General features: G+C 39.2%; 1 non-coding gene and 1 pseudogene across 1 annotated transcript; one reads left to right on the top strand and one right to left on the bottom strand.

Annotated features, from left to right (window-relative positions):
• Nucleotides 1-421: 421 nt before the first annotated feature.
• Nucleotides 422-12,624, top strand: LOC138098047 (chorionic somatomammotropin hormone 2-like; annotated as a pseudogene).
• On the bottom strand, nt 5,071-5,179 carry LOC138069854 (U6 spliceosomal RNA). Its single transcript, XR_011144121.1, has one exon. It is a non-coding gene; the product is annotated as a U6 spliceosomal RNA (small nuclear RNA).
• Nucleotides 12,625-13,285: the final 661 nt, after the last annotated feature.

The following is a 13,285-nucleotide window of genomic DNA, read 5'->3' as shown; positions in this document are numbered from 1 at the left end:
GAGTGGATTTCCATTGCCTACTAAAGTTATAGTGAATAGAGAAAGACATAGAATATATTAGGCAAGAAGTGAAAGTATGGGAAGCCAGCAATGCTAGTGAAAGGCAGTATTGCCTTGAGAGGAAGGAAGGTTCTCAAAGATTCTTGAAACACAAAGATTGAGCCAGATGTGAGCAATTAGCCTAATTTGTAAAGCAGAAACTCTACCAGAAGAAATTTAAGTTCGTAAAAACATTACGATGCTAAAACCCAAAATGTAGACAGAGCATAGGGTAGGGTTGTGTATATAGACATTCAAAATTCTCCAATGCTTAGTGCATCAGGCTTTGAAGGAGCACCCTCACTGAAGTCTTTATTGCTCAACCTACAGGTACCAGCATGGAGAAAGAGCACCAATACACAGGCAGCAGAACCCTACTTTTATGGCCTCATGGCTTTCCTTAAGAAGTATTCCATGCAGCAGATTTCCTCCATCCCATCCCATCAGGCTGACTCCCCACGGTCAACAGGAGTCCCCACCCCTGGAATCATTCTGCAATCCCCATGGCTCCAGGTCCCAGCTTCCGAGGACACCTGTGGACTTACAACCCTGTCCGAGGTATGAAAGGCTGCAGCGTGGCTTGTCTATGTGGTTCTCACTCCATTCAGACTGTCCCGGATTAGTGAGTTCACTCCCCAACTGCTTCATATGCCTCCCCCGTCCCAGTGGACGGCCATGGATGTGGGGATCTCTCCCCCTGCGCTTCAGCTCCCTCATCCCCGGGTGCAGGCTGGTTCCACTTGGTCTCCTCCTTCTTTCCCCTTCCTCATTGTCCATTCTTTCCTTTGCCTTGACAAGTTCTATATGGATACAGATATTCCTTTTCAGTAGTCAGGGAGTCCTGCCAGTATTCACTTGGTCTTCTGTAAGAACTGTTGCATCTTTAGATGTTCTTGATGCATCTGTGGAGAGAGCTGTACCCCACTTCCACCTACCCCCTCCATCATCTTGTCCACCCCATTTGTGCACGTACTAGAAATGAGTTTCCCTTCCTATTAAGTAACAATGCCAGCACCACACATGTTTAACTTTTGCTTTTTGAGGAGAGTTCCACTCTCTTCAGGTCAGTAGGACATTCAGTCGTGTCCCTCTCTGTGTGACCCCAGGGACTGCAGCATGCCAGGCTTCCCTGTACATCCCCAACTCCCAGAGCTTGTTCAATCTCATGATTAGATCATGAAGCTCAAACTTAGATCCTCACCTTATTAATTTTTTATACAGGGAAATATGTAACCTTTAAAAATCTCTCCCTATTTGTCCTACCCTCCAGTCTTTGACAATCATTTTTCTACTCTATATCCTTTTTTTTTTTGAAACTCCTTATACTTGAGATCATATGGCATTTGTCTTTCTCTGACTTAGTTTACTCAGTGTAATCCCCTCCAGTTTCATTCATGTTGCCACAAATGGAAGGATGGCTAAATAATATTTACCTATATATGTCGCGTCACATTGTTTTAATCCAGTCACCTGTTGAAAGATACTCAGGTTATGCCTATACCAAAGCTACTGTGAATAATGCTGCAATGAACATGAGAATACAGATCTCTCTTTGAGACAATGATTTCATTTCCTTTGACTACATATCCAGAAGTGGGATAATGGATCACATAAACGTTCTCTTTTAAATTTCTTGAATAACCTCCACAGTGTGTTTCCATGGGAGTTGCACCAGTATACATACCTCTTAACAGTGCATAAGCACTCCTTTTTCTCTTCATCCTCAATAACATTTGTCATTTCTTCCATTTTTGGTACTAGACATTCAAACAGGTAAATGGTGATATCTCTTGTGTTTTGATCTGCATTTCCTTTGATTATTAGTGATGCTGAGCATCTTGTCATATACCTTTTGATCGTCTATATGGCTTATTTGTGGGAAAATGTCTATCCTTTAAAGATGTAGCATACATTATGTTTACTATATTCCAATATATGAAACTCAGTTGCCTAGCTGTATATCAACAACAAACTATCAGAAAGTGGAAGAAAGGAAACAATTCCACTTACTATTGCATCACAAAAAGATAAAACACTTAGAAATAAACTTAGGAAGGTGTTGAAAGATTTGATGCAAAACCTTTAAGACATTGGTAAGAGAAATTTTAAAAGAGTTAAAAATATGTAAAGCTAGGTTTTCAATTCAATGTGTTTCCTGAGGTAGGATTTGCATTTCTATAAACTTCCCTCTTAGAACTGCTTTTGTTGCATCCTACAGGTTTTAGATCATCATGTTTTCATTGTTCTTTGTTTCTAAGAATGTTTTGATTTCCCTTATTTCTATAGTAATCTGTTCATTTTTTAGAAATATGTTGTTTAATCAACATGTGTTTGTGTTCTTTATAGTTTTTTTTCCCTATAATCGATATCTAGTATGATAGTACTCTTGCCTGGAAAATCCCTTGGATATAGGAGCCTGGTAGGCTGCAGTCCATGGGGTTCCCAAGAGTCGGACACAACTGAGAGACTTCACTTTCAGTTTTCACTTTCATGCATTGGAGAAGGAAATGGCAACCCACTCCAGTGTTCTTGCCTGGAGAATCCCAGGGACAGAGGAGCCTGGTTGGCTGCTGCTTATGGGGCTGCACAAAGTCGGACAAGACTGAAGCGACTTAGCAGCAGCAGCAGTATCATAGTGTTGTGGTCAGAGAAAAATTTGATATAATTTCAATTTCCTTAAATTTACCGAGGTTTAATTTGTGACCCAAGATGTGGAGAATGTTCCGTGTGCACTTGAGAAAAGAGTGTATTCTTCTGCATTTGAATGGAATGTGCTAAAGATATCAATTAGGTCTGTTTGCTCTAATATTTCCTTTTGGGCTTATGTTTCTTTCTTAATTTTCTGTTTTGTTGATCTGTCCATTGGTATCGGTGTGGTGTTAACATGCCCTACTATTATTGTGTTACTGTCAATTTCTCCTTTTTGTCAGTTAGTATTTACCTTATGTATTGAGGTGCTCTTATGTAGTGTACATAAATAGTTAAAATTGTTGTGTCTTTTTATTGGACTGATCCCGTGATCATTTGGCAGTGACCTTCTTAATCTCTTATAATAGTTTTGTTTTTAAGGTCTATTTTTTCTGATATGAGAATTGCCAATCCGGCAATCTTTTGATTTCCATTTGCATGAAATATCTTTTTCCATCCTCTCACTTTTGGTCTGTATGTGTCTCTAGGACTGAAGTGGATGTCTTGTAGACAGCATATATATGGTTCTTGTTTTTGTATCCATTCAGCCAGTCTGTGTCTTTTGGTGAGAATTGAAGATAATAGCAAATAAGACAACTGATAAAGGATTACTTACCAAAATACAAGCATCTCAAACAACTCAGTCATCAAAAGCAAAGGCAAAACTGCAAAAATAAACTAGTGAGACCACATCAAACTCAAAACTTTCTGCATAGTAAAAGAAGCCATCCATAAAATGAAATGACAACCTATGGAATGAAAAAAAAATATTTGCAAATCACATATTTGGTAAGGGCTTCGTATCCAAGTATATATAAGAGACTCATGCAACTCAGTATTGAAAGAAATCAAACAACCCAAATTATTAAATGAGCAGAGGAAGAGTAAGTGTTTTGAAAAATCTGAAGAGTAGACTGTAGATGAGAGACACTGTAAGTTTTTCCTTCCAGAACAAAAGCCTGTGTCTTCCTGGCATTGCTTTCTTTATCTCCAATCACCTGTTTGGTGATTGCAGTTCACAGTATACATCCTTTATTCAATAGCTATCACTCTACAGTGAGCTATATGTGCTCAGAATAGCCTTATTAACTATAACAAACTAATAATTACATACTTAATCTTGCGGCATCTAAAATCCAAGGTGATTTTCAGAATTTTCTACCCCATTGTTTTCTATATTCTATTTCAAAATTGAAACACCTAGTATGGAAACATGAGTATGGGACTTCAATAATACATGGATAGGAAGTCAATTAAAACTGGGAGCAGTACTGGATTATATTTGGGGGGAATGTATTATTACTAATACTATTATAATTTTATTCCCTTTAATTCTCTGCTACACTAGTGGATATTTACTTCAAATAGTAATACCAAAAGAGAGGCACATAGTCTCACGTTACAGTATATTGAGAAAGACAAAGCTTATGAGGCAGGATGTGAAATCACAGAAAATTATCAACAATATCACAACAAGGGGAAGTACTGCCTAGAAAAAGCAGAGTTCTCTAATTTTTTGGAGACAACACAAGCAAGCAAGATGTGAGCCAACCAGCTTAAACTGTGTATCAGAAACCGCACCAGAAGGAAAATGAAGATCATAAAAATATGCTGATGCTAAATGCCAAAATCCAGACAGTAAGAGAATAGGGTAGGGTTTATGTAGATGCTGAAAATTACTCAGAGAGATAGACATGGAAGCAAGCACACGAATGAGTGTCAGAAAAATCAAAGCAGAAAAGGGTCTGAAAAATAAATCGTAAAGGGACTTGGTAGTCTGATCAAAAGAATAAGAGAATCAAATGAGAAAACCAAAATATAAAGACTTGTGCACGTTAGAATGCTCAAGAGAATAAATTTCGGCCTTAGTGACCAGCAAACAGAAGCCTCCAGCATCTGGAACAAAAACCCTGGGCAGGACTCATGACTGCGCTTATGGGAACAGGCTCAGTTTCAAAGTTTGGGCACTATAGCACCTAAAAGCTAACACAGACAAGGATTATAGCTTGCTGTGACACTGAATCAAGACAGTAGTGTTTGTTAGTTTACTTTTCTCATTCAACTATAACGTTAATGAATCACTAACCAATGATAATTGACACCATCAGTTTCTAGTCAGATCCTCTTTAGTCACACAATGGATATGTGAACCTGTTATATTATCCCTAATAACAGTTTTTATAATTGAATTTATTGATGTTTAATTGAAAGGGACTTGCTTTACAATACTGTACTGCTTTCGGCCAAACATCAGCATGAATCAGCCATAGGTATGCCTATGTCCCCTGCTCTTGAACCTCCTTGCCACCTTCCTTCCCATCCCAACCCTTGAAGCTGTTACAGGAAAATATGGAAGGCTTCACAAATGTGTGTGTCATCCTTGGGCAGGGGCCATGCTAATCTTCTCAGTATTATTCCAGTTTTTAAATACATGTGCTACCAAGGCAAACACGTGAATAACAACTAGGGGAATGTCACGGAAACATGTGTAATATCACATAAGAAATGAATCACCAGTCCAGTTTCGATACAGGATCCTTAGGCTGGTGCACTGGGATGACCCAGAGGGATGGTACTGGGAGGGAGGTGGGAGGGAGGTTCAGGATGGGGAATATGTGTACACCCGCGGCAGATTTATGGTGATATGTGGCAGAACCAATACAATATTGTAAAGTAATTAGCCTCCAATTAAATAAATTTAAATTAAAAATAAATATTTGAGAGAAAATATTAAAAAAACAATTTAACAGAAAAAATAATACAGTTAGTCATCTACCAATAAATGATCAATTACATTAGGAATTAGGGTATTCTGCTATATTTACTGCCTCTTATAAAATCGCATTTATAAGGTCCAAAGTTTCATGAAGGAATGAAGCATATATTTATGCATAGCACATGGATACATGCACACAAATACGTTTATGTTATATAAGCTATTATTCTCCTTGTTTGTCACAATAAGCTTTTAGTTGATGAGAGAGATAGTCCCAAATTTCTCCAACTTACAAGCCTCCTTTTTGAGAACCACTTCTTTTATTTTCATCATCTGATTTTAAATAAACATTTTATTCTTAGTTACCATGCTCCTTTAAAATAACTAAAAGCAGAGAAAACCTAGTAAATGCTGATATCTTATGCTTAATTAATTTATCACACTCTTTATGGTAAATTGGGAAAATAATGATGATCAGATCTCATTCAGGAGGATAAAATCTCTATTTTATCAGTTCTCTTGTCCAAACTCAATTCTTGCTCACTTCAGTCTTAAATTCTGCTTACTTACAAAGGACAGACAGGAAAAGTAATAGTAAAATCATGCTAGCAAGAGTCTATGATTTTATGCTTCTGTTGGCCAAAGGTAGGACCAGGAATAATTTCTGAAATTTTACAATACATCATGGAAGCAGGAAGGTCTGGTTCTACTGTCAAAGAGGAGATGCTTGGAGACGGTTCAAAACCTAAGCTCCGTGGGTGTCAGGATGTACTCCCGACCAGACAGGTAAATTTTGTCCCTATAAAGTCAAAGTCAGGAAGAGACAGGCCTTGTTTGCTGAGCCAATGACGTTGTCTTGGGTGCTGACCAGGTAATATTCTTGTATTACCATTTGGAGATTTATTTGCTATTTTCTCAAAGAAACAAATGTAACGAGAGGATTAAAGATGCATAAAGGTAGACGAGCTCTCAAGGTGCCTAGAAGAAACGCTAGCCAGGAGAACCAGGCCCCCACACTGATAATTGTCAGAGACTGTAACAGTGTTTTATAGACAGAGCAGAACAAGTGGATAAAACCAGTGTTCTCAGATCACTGCTGTTTCGCAGTCAAAGACAAAATATTTTTCTCTTTAAGGAGAGTCATCACAGCTCCAGCTGTGGTCCTGGTTACACACATGCAGACCGAGGTCCACTGGCATCTGAGATGTGACATCAGAAAGTGAACAGATGAGTAGTATTGGTGCCCAGTCACCTGTATCTGCTAATAATGGGACCTGGGGAAAACTACTTGCCCTCTCCAAGTCATCACATCTTCATTAACATAACACAGGGTTCCTGTGAAACACAAATTTTAAGATGTTTTAAAGCTTTTGGGAAAGTATCAAAGACATGCATGGGGTTACAAAGGTGAGTGAGCAGATCCAACGTACAGTATCCTTTTACTGTTAGTATTTTCTCTGTACTCAATAATAGTTATCAGTCAGTCTCGTGTTTACTCTTACCCCAGTGTGATGGTAAACCGCACAGATAAACTGGACTTTTCTTGTCATTTCAGTGTCTAAAATTCAAGCATTAGTAGATGTAGAGTAAAAAAATTGCAAACTCCTAGAGGGCCTCGCTGCTCAGAGTCTGGAGAGTCCCAACATTAAACTGTCTTAAAAGAATGACCCAAACACTCTGGCTCAGATTTAGTTCCAAATGTTTGCAGAGCACAGAAGTACTTCTGGGAGCAATTCAAAAATACAGGGAGTAACCTACTTATCCAACTGTCTATCTGTGCAAATACGATCATCCATCTAAATTTACACAGAAGTCGCTCCTTTCCCACCCCAGCTTCTACAGCAACAAGTCCTGCTCACAGCAACAGGGAAAGAGAAGGCTTTCTTCCACAGGATGGATTGGATAACCTTAGGTGACTAGGTCATTTCAGAATGGCTCATGGTTTTATTTAAACAGGGTCCTGCCATCTGCTGCTGCTGGTCATGTCAAATTTGCTCCTGTGCCAAGGCAACCCATGCCCTTCCTGCGGTCCTGACATGTTTGCCACCTCCCTGAGATCCCGTACAGACTTGTTTATCGAAGTTGCCTGGCTGTCCCACGAGTTCCATAACGTTTCCGCAGTAATGTTCAAGGAGTTTGTAAGTACTATGATAGTGGTGCTTTAGTGGCTAAATCATGTCCGACTCTTGCGACCCCATGGACTGTAGCCCACCAGGCTCCCAGAAGGAAACTTCCCCTAAGTGACGGGGCTAGACTATCCTTTAAACAAGAAGGCTGCAGGAGCACACTCTCTCGGTCAAAGAAGCCGTCAGTTCATAAGATGTGGAAATCGAAGAAAGGATCAGTTTTGTGAAATCTCAAAGTTTCCTAAGAAGTGCAATAAATTGTTCAATTTCCTTTCATTCATTTTCTTTTTTAAATAAGCAAAACAAATGATTATGTATTCGTCAGCTAGGAATGCCATAAAAGAATACAATAGACTCTGAGAAATAAACAACAGAAATTTATTTCCTCACAGTCCAGGGGCTAGAAGTCCAAGATCAGGGTGCCAGCAAGGTGAGGTTCTGGTAAGGACTCTTTCTCCCCAGGCTGGCTTCTCCATGAGTCCTCACAAATGGTGGGGGGTAGGGAAGAGAGATAGAGGAAAAGACACAGAGACACAGAGAGAATTCTCTGGTGTTTCGCTTCATGAAGACACTAAACCTATTGGATGAGTGTTCCACCCTAAGAGCTCATTTACCATTAGTGGGCTTCACTGGTGGCTCAGATGGTAAAGAATCTGCCTGCAATGTGAGAGACTTGGGTTCTATCCCTGGGTCTGGAAGATTCCCTGGAGAATGGAATGGCAAGCCACTCCAGTATTCTTGCCTGATAAATCCCATGGACAGAGGAATCTGGTGGGCTATAGACCATGGGATCCGAAAATGTCAGAATCCTTTTCGAAACACAATATTTCGGCAGTTAGGGCTCTAACAGATGAATTTGAAGAATACACATTCAGTCCACAATACTACCTGACACAAAGCACTTTTAGGTGGGACTGGGGAAAGGAAGCATATTGATTTTCTGGTCCTTCAAGGTTTCCATGGGCTTTCTTCTCCAGGCTCAGAGTAAATAGCCAATAAATGAGAACTGCTCTGCAGTGAGAAGGCAATGGCAACACACTCCAGTACTCTTTCCTGGAAAATCGCATGGATTGAGGAACGTGGTAGGCTGCAGTATATGTGGTCCCTAAGAGTCGGACACGGCTGAGTGACTTCATTTTCACTTTTCACTTTCATGCATTTGAGAAGGAAATAGCAACCCACTCTAGTGTTCTTGCCTGGAGAATGCCAGGGACAGGGGAGCCTGGTGGGCTGCCGTCTATGGGGTCGCACAGAGTTGGACCTGACTGAAGCGACTTAACAGCAGCAGCAGCAGCTCTGCAGTGAACTGGGTGGATGGAACATTTTAAACAAAGCTGAATCCTGCTCATAAAAACGAATACTTGTAGTTCTTTTAAAGCTACAAATTATTGTTTTAAGATTTGCAGTGAATAGGTTTCCAGCTACAATAGAAGGGGTGTTTACAATTTGAAACAATTATTCTCTTTCTGAGGAAAGTATTTGGAAGTTTTATGTTAATTCTTTTAGGTCAATCAGGGAGCACACATTGGGCAGACAGCTAATAAATGGCGGTGCTAAAGGTTTCTATTAAATTCACATAGTTCTTTTTACTCACTAGATATCCTTTCATCCTCCATTTTGACTGTTTTTTGTTTTCCAACTCTTCCAGGTAAACAAGAGATTAAATGGTTAAATATAGGTGCATGGATGCATTCTAAGTCATTTCAGTTATGTCCAGTCTTTGCAGTCCTACTGACTGTAGCCCAACAGGCTCCTCTGTCCATAGGACTGGCCAAGCAAGAATACTGGAGTATGCTGCTGTACCCTCTTGCAAGGGATGCTCCTCACCTAGGGATCAAACCTGAATCTTGTTATATCTCCTGCATTGCCAGCACTATTCTTTACCACTACCATCCCCTGGGAAGCACCAAATATTGGTACATATGTACTATATTTGGTTCAAATAGTAAAAAAAAAAAAAAAAAAAAAAGATAATAAAACAGAGAAGGGAAAAGGTTAAATTTAGAAAAGTTATATGTAAAATCATTTTTATAGAGACAATGTATAGAAAAGGAGAAAAAGAATGACTTTCAAATTTTGTGATGACCCCCCACTAAAAAAAATTCACGTCTATCAAAGATGCTAATGTTCTGTTAATGGGTTCATCTAATGAATGCCCAACAACACTAACGAATTGCCTGCTCACTTTCAGAATGAAACATATGCCCAGGGCAAACTGTACCATATCAATGCCGCCAACAGCTGCCACACCAATGCCTTCGATTTTCCCGAAGATAGATATAAAGCCCACCAGCTGAACGTGAGTCTTTCACCTAGGTTTTTCACCGTTTCAGATGAGACAGTATGTAGATTACCAGCCGTCAGATCATTAGAGGTTATGGTAACTGTACATGCAGAAAAAGGTGGAGGAACCATAAACAATTGAAGAGAAATTATATTATGCAGTTCATGAAGCATGAGCAAAATCAAGGGATGACTAGAGATTTGTAGTAGCAAGATAAATAACAGATCTATAAATTGTCCATGCAGACAACTTTAGTTCAACCAATGCATTAGACACAGGATTGCAGCTATTATTCTGGATGGAAACAGGAAATGAATGGGAACTTCCATGTGTAAAATATAAGATTGCAAAATTCATGAATATAAAGAAACACACCCCAGTTTGAGTCCTCCCTGTTACTAGTGACTCCTACTTCGGAATCCTATACTGCACCACCCAAGCCCTCGCATCTGCCTTTCAAGGCTCTCCTGATTCTGCTTGTACTTCTCTGACACCTCCTTGATTTGTTATTCTCAATGACTCCTCTGTCACCTTTTATTCTTAATTTGTACGTCTCCTCCACAATGGCCTATAAAACATTGCTTTGCTTCTCATGGCCGCAAAAATTGCCTCTGATCTGAGGACCACACAGTTTACATATCAAGCCTCAATCATTTATTGCAGCTCCAAATTTTCACAGTTATAATCTCTCCTGTCTGATTTCCTGCATTATCGTTCCTCCTAACGTAATTTAAAATATTTTCACGTGCATCCCCCCTTAAAATACTATCTTCTCTCTCTACAACTTTCTTAATGATACCAGCATTGTTTTCCTCTGTCAAGCTCACTAATAATGAGGGTGAACAAGTAAAGGAAAAAAGACAAAGAGGAAGAAGAGGGGGGGATTGTTCAATAAGCTTAAATCTAAAGTTTATTGAGAGTTACTACATGGCCTCACATTTTATTAAGCACCTTATGTGCATTACTATATTTAATTCTATTCAGCTTTCTGTTCTCTACCAGTAAGACAGTTCATGGCTGTAAAGAAATCAAGCATATTAACTAGCGATCTTCAGCCCTAGTGATTTTCAGGCTCAATTCTGCTAGTAGTACTGAACTAGGGGGGAAAGCCCTCCATTGTGAATCCCAGTGATGCTGTTACTAAAGACAATGCTGTGCCATTTTCTGCCTGGAGACATGTCAACAAAACAGACTCTTCTGATGTCAGCAGGGAGCTGGTGTCGGGATCAGCTGAGGAGAGAAGCCTGTTTAGGAATGCCATATCTTCTTCCTTGTCTCTTTGTTGTAATGTCATAAAACAATTACCCATCAAAAATCAATATGAAGGACTCATCTGATTCATTAATACAAATGAATCACTGGGTGACAGTGATGTGGGCACAGGTGGAATCCCTCTTTCCTGGGTCAGGCACTGCAGGCACGTACTGACTTGCTGTAAATACTTAGATTCTCTCATGCAAATATACAAACACAGAAGAACTCACTGAGTGGTGGTAGAATTTCAGAGGAAAATGAAAATTCTTCATGTTATATAGAACTCATCAGAAGAATTAGTTTCTAAAATAACCTAGATTTTTATATTTCAGCAAAGTGTGAACTAACCGCTAATTTTTTATACTTTTGCAACTTTTACTGCCTTCAAAAATCTCTGCATGCACATAGGAATAACCAAAAGTTGTTTAGGTTAGCTGCTCCGAGCAAAGATCACATGTTACCAAAACCACTGAATTATGATTATTTTAATGAGACTGTTTCTTATGGTTGCTTAGAATGAAAGCATTACCAAGTGGACACTCGTGCTACTGTACTCCTGGAATAATCCTCTGTATCACCTAGTCACGGAGCTGCAGAGGACGAAAGAATTGCCAGAGACTTTCGTATCAAACACCGAGGAGATTGAGGACATGTCAGAGAGACTTCAAGCATTCTTAGAGAGTCATTTCAGGAAGGTGAGCATCCTGCAGAGGGCTTTCTTGCTTTGTTCATGAATGAAAGAGGTGACCTCTGTAATGCATAAGGAGTTTGGAAATATCTCATTTTATAAGAAAAAGATTCATGACTTCTATATGCTAGACTGCTACTACATAAAGCAGGAGCCTAGTCATTCATAGTGATAGATTCTACTGTAAAGGAATCAGAATTTCACTGTAATTTTTGACATGTGCAGCCTTCCCTGCATTGCACACAATTCCACCAAAAGCTTGCTTCTTCCTGGGCACAGGTGGTTGAAATATTTTCAAGAGTAATAGCACTAGAGAATTGAATTTCCAAGATCAGCATTTTTCTTTAAAGTAACCCAGGACGTATGCTATTGAAGTCCCACTTTTCTTCTTCCTCTGTTCTCCTCAAATCAAAGGATGAGAGGGGGAAGGAAGAAAAGAGAAATTTAAAACTAAACTGGAGTTAGTATCTACTTTTCAGATTTCTAATAGTTTTCTCATAAGCTGGCTCCAAAATCCATATATAGAGAGTTTTATATTCATATGTCTTCCCAAAATCTTTATTTGATAATTAGAAGAACAAAAGATAAGCAAATACTAGTAAAACGCATAAGAAGTCATTATCATTTGGGTATTTAGATTATTGTTCCAGCCCTGAAGATGATTCGCAATGCTCCCAGTGTCTGGTCAGATGTCCCATACGTGAAGTCCAGCGATGAAGATAGGCGTCATTCTGAATTTTATAACCTGTTCCACTGCCTGCGCAGGGATTCACGTAAAGTTGACACGTACTTCAAGATCCTGGCGTGCCGAGCCCGCAAAACGTGCTAAATCCACAGACATCCCATCCAGCTCTGAGGTGGTCATAATGATCTATCCCATAGCAAGCTTCTTTGAAATTTGCAGCTTTTTAATGCATGCTCTGTGAAATGGGTCTCTTGTTAAAAAAATAAACACAGACTCTGTAGAGATGTCAAAATCTAAGAGGGCAATTTCTTAACATTTCTTATCTTCCTTTAAGAGTAAATCAAAAGAAAATCCACCCCTACAACTGAGAGAATGAAGCGCCTATTACAAGTAATCACAAATAGCAGAACCTGGCATTACAAAGAAGACCATTAAGAGATTATGTAAAAGTCACAACCAATTATTCTGGGTCAAGTTATTAGAATCAAAGAATTAGACAATTCTTCATGGTTCTGGTCATGCTACCAAGAAGACTGAATTCTCAGGATTCCTTATGAAAGCCAGCCACAAACTGTCAGCCAACTATCACAGTGTTATACCAGACAAGATAAGTGCTTTGCACTTTTGTGTAAATAGCATAAGGTTTACTGAACTGTCTAAACATTGTTAGGGTGCTGTCTTAGTCCTTCTGGGTTGTTATAACAAAATATCACAGGCTTAAAAACAATGGAAATGGATTTCCACAGTGTGGTCATGCAGGATCCTTTCTGGTCACACACTTCTTACTGTATCTTCACACGGTGTG

Source organism: Capricornis sumatraensis, chromosome 22 (assembly GCF_032405125.1).
Source record: "Capricornis sumatraensis isolate serow.1 chromosome 22, serow.2, whole genome shotgun sequence".
Taxonomy (NCBI): domain Eukaryota; kingdom Metazoa; phylum Chordata; class Mammalia; order Artiodactyla; family Bovidae; genus Capricornis; species Capricornis sumatraensis.
This window is presented reverse-complemented; position numbering and strand designations above follow the sequence as displayed.